Source organism: Hibiscus syriacus, unplaced genomic scaffold (genome assembly GCF_006381635.1).
Source record: "Hibiscus syriacus cultivar Baekdansim isolate YM2019G1 unplaced genomic scaffold, ASM638163v2 tig00117056_pilon, whole genome shotgun sequence".
Lineage (NCBI taxonomy): Eukaryota > Viridiplantae > Streptophyta > Magnoliopsida > Malvales > Malvaceae > Hibiscus > Hibiscus syriacus.
Genome location: NW_024063539.1, coordinates 841,606 through 851,424, shown reverse-complemented (window position 1 = coordinate 851,424; position 9,819 = coordinate 841,606).

Here is a 9,819-nt window from a genome sequence, read left to right as displayed (position 1 = left end):
AAAAGAAGACAAAGATGATACCCCTATAGATTGAACCCACACTACTCGACTACCCTAGTCTTAAGCCTCCATAATTTCCTATCATAGGTCATGTCTTCGGTAAGGCCTAAATCCATCAAATCAGATCTCAAGCAGTCATCCCACTTCTGCCTTGGTCGTCCTTTCCTTCTGGCATCGTCGACTGTAATCGACTCTACCCTCCTGACCGCATCCGACGGTAGTCGCCTAAGGACGTGCCCAAACCACCGTAGTCTTCCCTCCCTCAATTTTTCGGAAACAGACACCACCCCTAAGGACATCCTAATAGCAGAGTTTGTCGTCATATCCCACAGAGTCCTACCACATGTCCATCGAAGCATTCTCATTTCTGTGGCCTCTATCCTCCTTACGTGATCCTTCTTGGGTGCCCAACATTCTGATCCATACAACAGCGCTGGTCTTATTGCCATTCTATAAAATTTTCCCTTAAGTTTTAGAGGCACCTTCTTGTCACACAAAACTCCACTAGCGGCCCTCCACTTTAGCCATCCCGCCTTTATACGGTGTGTAACGTCATCATCACACCCCCATCTTTATGTATCATGACCCTAAGTACTTGAAACAATCCTTTGAGGGAAGAACATGTCCTTCTATGCATACTTCTACATCTTCATCGTTTTGGTTCCCATTGAAGTTTGAACATAATACTCTGTCTTTTCAATTGATCCTTAAACCTTTTTCTTCCAAAGCAGTCTTCCAGGTAGCCAGTCTACTATTCAACTCAGATTTTGTTTCAGCAACGAGGACAATGTCGTCAGCGAAAAGCATACACCAAGGTACACCGTCTGGTGTCGCACAATAGATATCGTCCATAATCAAGGCGAAGATGTAAGGGCTAAGAGCCGACCCCTGGTGGAGTCCGATTTCCACCGGGAATGCCTCGGTGTCACCAACTGTAGTCCTGACGTAAGTAGTAGATCTACAGTACATATCACGAATCGCCCGTATATAAGCAGTTGGTATCCGTCTCGTTTCCAAAGTCTTCCAGATCGTATCGCGAGGAACGCTATCATAAGCCTTCTCAAGGTCAATGAACGCCATGTGAAGATCTCTAGACTTTTCCCTATATTTCTCCATAAGCCGTCGAAGTATATGAATCGCCTCCGTGGTAGACCTGTTTGGCATAAAGCCAAATTGGTTTTCCGAAACCCTAGTAACTTGTCTCAACCTAGCCTCTATCACCCTTTCCCATAGCTTCATGGTATGGCTGAGTAGTTTAATACCTCTATAGTTACCACAACGTTGGGGATCTCCTTTATTTTTATAGATTGGTATCACCGTAGACTCTCTCCACTCCTCTGGCATCTTGGCAGTCTCTAAAATAATATTAAAGATATTGGTCAACCACTTAACTCCCTCATCTCCTAGGGCTAACCACACAGTGATAGGAATTTGATCAGGACCGACAGCTTTCTCCCTTCCATCTTTCTAAGAACCATTTGACTTCCTCAAACCCAATCCTACTTGTAGGGCAGTCATTGGCCGTAGTATGATGGTCGGCTGACCCATCAACGATACTATCTCTACATGGAGAGGCACCGTCATTAAATAAGCCAGAGAAGTAACTACCCCAAACCCTCTTAATATCATGATCTTTTGTTAAAAGAACACCATTGTTGTCCTTAATAAACCTAATGTTACCTAGATCCTTTTTCCTAATCTCCCTAGATTTTGCAAGTCTGAAGATGCCATTTTGTCCTTCCTTGGTGTCTAATCTCTTGTACATTTCCTCATATGCCTTCTTTTGCTTTAGCTACCGTTTTCTTGGCTTCCCGCTTTGCCTCCTGGTATCTTTGTTTAGCTCTCGACCTTTCTTCGTCGTCATGCATTGAAGAAACTCCTTGAAGCAAGTTTGTTTTGTCTTCACCTTAGTTTGGACTTCGTCGTTCCACCACCACGATTCTTTATGCTCCTTGGCCTTCCCCGTCGACAACCCAAGGGTGTTTTTGCCCACTCTCTGATGGAATTGCCATATTTTTCCATAACATATCTGCGTTATTTGAGTTGTAGTTTCAAAACCTGTATTAGACAAAAGCTTACTCCTAAATTCATCAGTTGTCGCTCCATGTAAGTTCTTCCAGAGGATCCTAGGTTTACCCAGTTTAGCCCTCTATGATGTGCTCCGCCCGTTGGGTACGCGGAACACCAAAACCAACAATTTGTGTTGTGATGCACATGCCTCTCAGGGAACACCTTACAGTCAATGCAAGCCCATCGTTCCCGATTTCTAACCAAGATGTAGTCGATTTGGGTACAATGTCCCCCGCTATGAAACGTAATCAAGTTCGTATCTCTCTTATTAAATAAGGAGTTAGTGATCACCAAATCGTGAGCAGTAGCAAAATCAAGCAACGTACGCCCCTCATCATTCCTGCTACCATAACTGAAACCCCCATGAACACCGTCATACCCGTCGATTGCACTACCAATATGGCCATTGAAGTCTCCCCCTATGAAAACTCTTTGGTCCTCCGGGATGCTCCTAAGTACAATAACTGATCCCAGAAGCAACGTTTCTCCCCCTCCCCTAGTCCAACGTGTGGAGCGTACACTGAAAGGACATTCACACTTCCGCTTCTATAATAACCTTAATCATCATGATCCTATCCCGGTATCTACAAACTTCAACTACATTTTCCTTGAGACTAGAGGATACCAAGATACCCACCCCATTTCTAGCGTTATCTACTCCTGAATACCACAACTTGTACCCATTACACTCTCTGGCGCGAGCCCCTTTCCACCTAGTCTCATGGATACATGCAAAATCTATTTTCCTATTACTAAGTACGTCGGTCAGCTCCAGCAGCCTAGCATTTAATGTACCTACATTTAACGAACAAACTCTAAGTCTAGTCTCCTTGACACCACTCCGTTGAGCCCTCCCCCTATACGCCCTATGGGATCTAAAAGAATGACATGACCTCAAGTAATCATCTATAATCGAAGCTATGAGGGACTATGAAAAAGAAATCCAAAGAAGAAAGAAGATGCACCAATAAAACGCTAGAGAATTGAGGGTACTAAGAAGCCTAGTTGGTTACTTAATAGGATTTTAAGATAAATTTACACTATCTTACTTAACTATAGGCCAACAGCTAGAAGGACGCAAAAATATTAAATAGTTTAAAAATCCTAATCAAGTTAACTCCAAATTCGCTTTTTCTACTGCGTAAGCAAAATTCAACAATCAAAACTACAATCCTCCTATCTTTCCTAAACCAGATTTTTCCCGCTAATCAAACAAATAAAAAATCTACCACATACGGGAATTCAACTAACCAAAGACAACGTATCTGAATAATCAAAGCAACTTAAAATCCCTAGAAAAAGCTAGAACCGAGAAAAAGAAGAGAAAAATAATGGACACACCTGGAATCAAAGAGAGAGAAAAAAAATTCTCAATCTTGGGTTGAGGCTATCAAATGAATCAATTCCGATCCAACGCCAAGAATATTCGCTGATGCTAAAGAAATAATCTCAAAAATAGAATAAACCATCAAACATAAATAGATCTGAGAAAAGAACAAACCTTTACTGCAACTGTTTGAAAAACCTTCAAGTTCACTGGCTCCCAAACGTTTATAGGTTTAGAAAACGAGATGGGATTTTGATCTCAGCTTATGACTATGAAAAAATAGAACTCAAATATAAAAGGATCAAATAAAAATTCAATAACAAAATAAAATAAAGGGGATGAAATCTCTGTAAAAACGGAAGGGTTTGGTGTGGAAGGGATTTCTAAAACAAACAAAGAAACAAATGTCAAGTAAAAATGGTAAGAAAAATGGTAAGAAAATGGTAAGAAAATGTCAAGTAGGAAAATATCTAAACTGTGTGTTTGGGGGTAAGAAAATGGTAAGAAATAAAATAAGTTGTATAAATCGGGGAGGGCAACAGCGAAAAGAGAGCGAAAGGATGCTAGATCTAATCTTCAAAACCCTAGTGTGGGCGAGTTTTTTTTTTTTTTTTTTACGATCCTTGAAATGATATGATCAAAAGCCTGGAACCAAAACTTCCAATATCTACAGGAACAGATTTCAGAGCTGCCAACGATAATATCCAGATAACCCAACAATCAAATGTATTAAACAAATTAAAAAATAAACTGAAAATTCGCATTACACGGAAACACAGTTTTCCGTATTCTAGATTCATTATATCAACATAATTAACTGTGGTATTATTAATATAATAATCAATAATATTTTTTATCAATAAAAAATAACATTTGATACAAAATTGATGATTTAATGTATGATTGTTATTTCTATAGATTTTAATACGAAGTACGAAATCTTCAGGGTTGTTTGAGCATTCATTATAAATTATTATCAACCTAGATTAATTAAAATTTGATGATAAAATTAATATAATTAAAAATAAATAACAACATTAATGATTTGAAAGACTACCAATCAATTTTTTTATTAATCAAATATAAATTAAATAATAAAATTTAGGTAAAAGAGTAGTTTTTGCTCCTATAGCAGACCTAATTTATCATTTTCGCTCTTATCATATTTTCGCGTCAATTTAATCATCGAAGTTGTTTAATTGTATCATTCTATATCCCACCCCAACTTAAAACCCTAAATTAATAGCTTTAAGTTAAAGTTTAGAGTTTAAGGTTTTTTTTTGTAACACTCCCAACCCGTATCCAACCCGGATCCGAGTCCGAAGTGTCACGTTGACTTTTCAAAGCCTTTACTTGTATAAAATAGTGAGTAATTTAAAATTACTTATTACATATAACTTATTCAAAACCTTTACCGAACTATTCAGAACTTATACAATGTATTATTTTGAATACATGCCGACTAGAACTTTATTTATTAAAATACACATTATTCACCTTTCTTCTGATCTGACCTTTGGTAAGGAGAACTGACTTGTCTTGCTCCACATTGCTCTTTACTCTTCTCACTTCGGTAACCTACGTGTGAAACAATCACACGCTAAGTCTATGACTTAGTGAGGCATTAAACACATTAAACTAATTCTAACTACTTAATCATGCATGAACATATCATATCATGTCATCCTATCACACAAAATAATATATCATTTCATTTAATCAAATGTACACATCATTCATCATATCAATCATATGATACAATTCATATCACAAAAGCATATACTTTACATGTAATATATTTTTATTGTTATCTCTTTGTTAGCCCATGTACAACTGTGAGAACTGTAGATATGTGAGTCTATTGAGGTTGTGCACTATGCTGTCACCACAGCTCGTATGGGGTCCCACTAGGGGCTATGAATTTTGTCCCGAAGGACCTATGTACTGTATTTGTCCCGAATGACCACTCCTTAAGAACCATATACATATTTCAATGGATCACATATGTGTCTCACAAGACCCTGTAAATGTTCCAAAGAATACATATATGTCCCGAAAGACCACGTAGAACCCTCGACTCTTGGCATGCCAACTATACCTCTAGCTCTCTTTACACATAACATGGGAATTTTCACTTATATCATTTCACATATACATTTTCATATCACCTGTTTATATAAGCTCATAGCTTCTTCCACATATACATGTAGACATATAGCTTCTTTTCTTATAATTCATATCACTTTTCATATAATTCACATGTTCACATATAACACCTATGACTATATTCATGCATAAATAATAATCATATCACCCATATTTATATTCATAAAATCATGTAATCAAATGTTAGAAGTAGACTCATCGTGAGTCTTTTCCACACACATCATATACTAATGCATATGCACTCACCTTGGCCTTACTAAGTTTTAATCTACTTTTATGCTTTCATCTTTTTCGATCGAATCTTAACTTGATAATCGTTATGGAACTTGTTCGTGCTCGATATCTATATGATCATACATTGATACATATCAGTATTCAATTGATATACGCTAATCTATCATTTCTTAGACCAAAAGAAAGGTTTATTTCTATTTCTATTTCCCCTTAAAGTGCATCGATGCATCCTACCGTGTATCGATGCACTCCTTATGCATCGATGCATTAATTGCATTCGATGTTTCCATTTTTAAGAGGTACATCAATGCACTTCCTATGCATCGATACATACTGAACAATTTCTGGAGATTTACCCTTGATGCATCGATGCACATAGCCCATAATTCATTTTTAAGCCCGAAAATCTACTAAAATCAACTTAAATGCTTCATCTTTCATCCCTTTTCATGTTCTCAACTCATATACATATGCTTAAACCAATTTATATCCATATAAACCATCTTTAACTTCAAAATTCTATTCCTCATATGTAACTCAAGAATTAAACCAACATTGCAATATGTTTTAATTCCAATTCTATGGCTTCTAACTTCTTAATTAGACCCTTGACAAGTCAAATTTAACTTCCAACTCTAGTTATGAACTCTATTTCAAGATTTCACCCAAGAACCTCAAATTTTAATCCCTCATAACTCCATCATACTTTGATTTTAAGATGACTTAAGCTTTCCTTAAGCTTAGTTATCATCTAATAATCAAAAACCAACCTTAAAATAAAAAATTAATCCATAAACAAAGAAACTCACATTTGAGCTTGGAGATACAGGAGGAGAAAGAAGAAGAAAGAAAACTCTGGATAATTCTCTCTTTTCCCACATGGTTCTTTTTCTTATAAAAGGAATATAAAAATCTTACTTGTCAATTTACTATTTTACCCTTTAATTATTCAATAATTACTAAATAACCTTCATCATATTTCCAATAAATCATTAAACTATTCAATTATCCTACTTTAATCACCAATTTTTTGAAACTTTACAATTTAATCACTAACCCGGTATTGAGGATGTTACAATTTTGGTTTAGAATTTTAAGTTAAGGGTAGAGTATAGAATGACGCAATTAAACAACTTTGAGGAGTAAATTGATACGAAAATACGATAGGAACGAAAATGATAAATTGAGTATATTGCATAGACAAACGTGGGTCTTAAATCTAAAATTTAATATTATTTACACTTTTTTACAGGTTGAAGTATTGTACACACTCGTTTTGTCCAGGATATTATTATTATTATATTATTATTTTATTATTAATAATAATGTTAACGTTATTTATGTTATCATTTTGCAGGCCAAAGTACACCGAGCACAAATCAGGCCCCAAATTACAAACAGTTCACGTCATCCATATTGGTCGCCAATTTTGAACGTGTTACGAGCATATTTGGATGATGAAGTCTTCTTAACATTTAATCCTCCATCTCTTACCTTTCCAACGCACTTTGAATCGCATCAATTCGATATCGGTAGCTCAAGATATGATCAGATAACCGAATACTGTGCAAGCTGAAAAACTAATACGGGATTTACGAATTTTCTAATAACTTTTGTTTTCCATTCACTTGCATAATAGACACGTTGGATCAGCACTTGGGAGCACTAAGGAGTGTTTAAATAAACTGAAATGGGAACACAAATGACAGCCCCATGATGTACGGTCTTATGAAGCTTTCCAACACAATTTCCAGCTCACTACACGGCAAACAAGGATGAGTGGCATCATAAACAATTCAAAACGTTTGGAAGCTAGTCAAAGCACTTAAGGACATGAACAACTCATCAAAGGAGCATTTAGAATGTGCCCATGAAGCACGGTTTTAATGGAGAATATCCAGCCTCTTTCCAGCTCACCAAGACACGGCAGAATATGGTACAAGTTGAACAGCATATTGGAAGCATTGTCATAACATTTCCACGAAGCAAATGATGATGGAGCAAGAAATAATAAATGGCAGCATGTTAAGCACTAAAGGGGACATGAATAAGATGCCCATGATGGACGGTTTTATGGGGCATTATCCAGATTCCTACCAGCTCATAAAAACAGGTATGAAAACTAGAGAAAGGGGGAACCAACAACAAAAGAGGAAAACCAGAAACTATCAACGACGATCACAAAAGAAACACAAAGTTATTACCCCACCAAAAACAGTCCAACAAAAAAAATAACCATCAGTCCAAAAATCACGAAAGAAAGGAAAACTTACCTTTTAAATCCAGGAGTTTTTGTTGCCTTTGCTAGGAACCCACGACCCGTGAGAAGGTAAACCCTTTATTTTTCAGTCATGCATGTCGAGTTTAGGCCATGGATTTTAAGGATTTGATGGGGTTTTAAGTAGGTCTTGAGGGTTTGGTCATAATCTAGGCTTTGGGGTTGTGGTTTAATGGATGAGAGGCTCGTTATCGGAGCCATTAGGCGGCGGAGGCCACGGCGGTTGGGGGCTTCGTTGGGGGTTGAGGGAGCAAAGGAGAGAAGTTGAGAGAACGGCGCAGGAGGGGAGAGTTTGCCAAAAATGAAACCAAGCTAAAATGAAATTAGGTTAAAATTAAACCTAATCTACCTGATATATTCAGTTTCCAAAACGGCACCGTTTTGAGCCCGTGTTTAGGAGAGGTTTAACCACGCCGCGGCCCCTGGAGTTCTCAGTTGTTTCGTTTGAATCCTTGCATTGATGTTGTGTAGATTCTGAATTTGGCTCTCGATATTTATGTTTGTTACATTTTAGTACGAACCATGTTGTTTTAAGCTTTTCACAGCTTTATGTATTTGGCTTTTAAATTTCAGAATGTTCATTTTAGTCCTTTATCGTAATTAATGGGTTGTTTCAGTTTCCGTACTTGTATTATTTAGCATTTGTTACTTGGGCTCAGATTTATTAAGTTTGTTTTCATTTCAATACATCATGAATTTACATTTTATTTATATATTATGTATTTTTCTGGGTCACATGTAAATAGATATGTTTATATCCATTTATTGTAAATATTTTTATTTTGCATGTTTCAAATTGTTATTGTATGTATTGTATTCCCTTAAATGTTAATATTACTCTGATATATTTCAAGACTGGTATTTTTAGAACGGGCGTGGAAAGTGCCACTTGATCGAAGTGGTACAATCCAATACGACATTCGAACAAATACAAACTTGAAATAAATCAATTTTTATTTTATTAATTAATTTGATTTTAAGGATGAAATGTGTGTTATTTTAATTCCCAATTTATTACACGTGAATGCAAATCGTCGATTTTTATTTATATTCGATTCATACTTTTGTTAATGAGGGAATATTTTTTTATTTGATAAGAAATAGTCGAATTAGTTTTCCCGATGGAGGATTGCTAATTTTGAGGTTTCTTTCAAAGTTAAAGAATTTTCTCTAAATTAATTAATTTGAAGCAATCAATATTTGACAAACGGATCACACTTTTAACTTTATATTCGATTCATGAGTTCCACCAATTATGACAACGTGTAAGCGATTTTAGTACCGATTTAGGGCGCTATGGGGGTGCTAATCCTTCCCCACGCGTAACCGACTCCCGAATCTGTTTTGATCGAATCTTTGATAACGCAGACCAATTTTGTCTTAAAAAATGATTTTTCTTAAAATTATTTTTAAAGACGTTTTTAGGTATTCGACCCACCTAACCCAAAGGTCGATGGCGACTCCTTTTTTTATTTTTAATACCCATCAATTTAAAATCATTCAATTTTCCAAAAATTAAAGTCGTAACCGTTTTGAAACTAAATAATCGGTTTCACATAAAAAAATGGTTACGACAAGTATAATTAATTATTTTTATTTGAAATAACGATCATTAAATATAATGCATGACATATAATAATAAATATAAACATTATGCAAAGCATTTTTCATTATTATTTAATTACATTATAAAACAATGAATACAAAATTAATCTAATAAAATATACAAAAACTAATTGCAAAT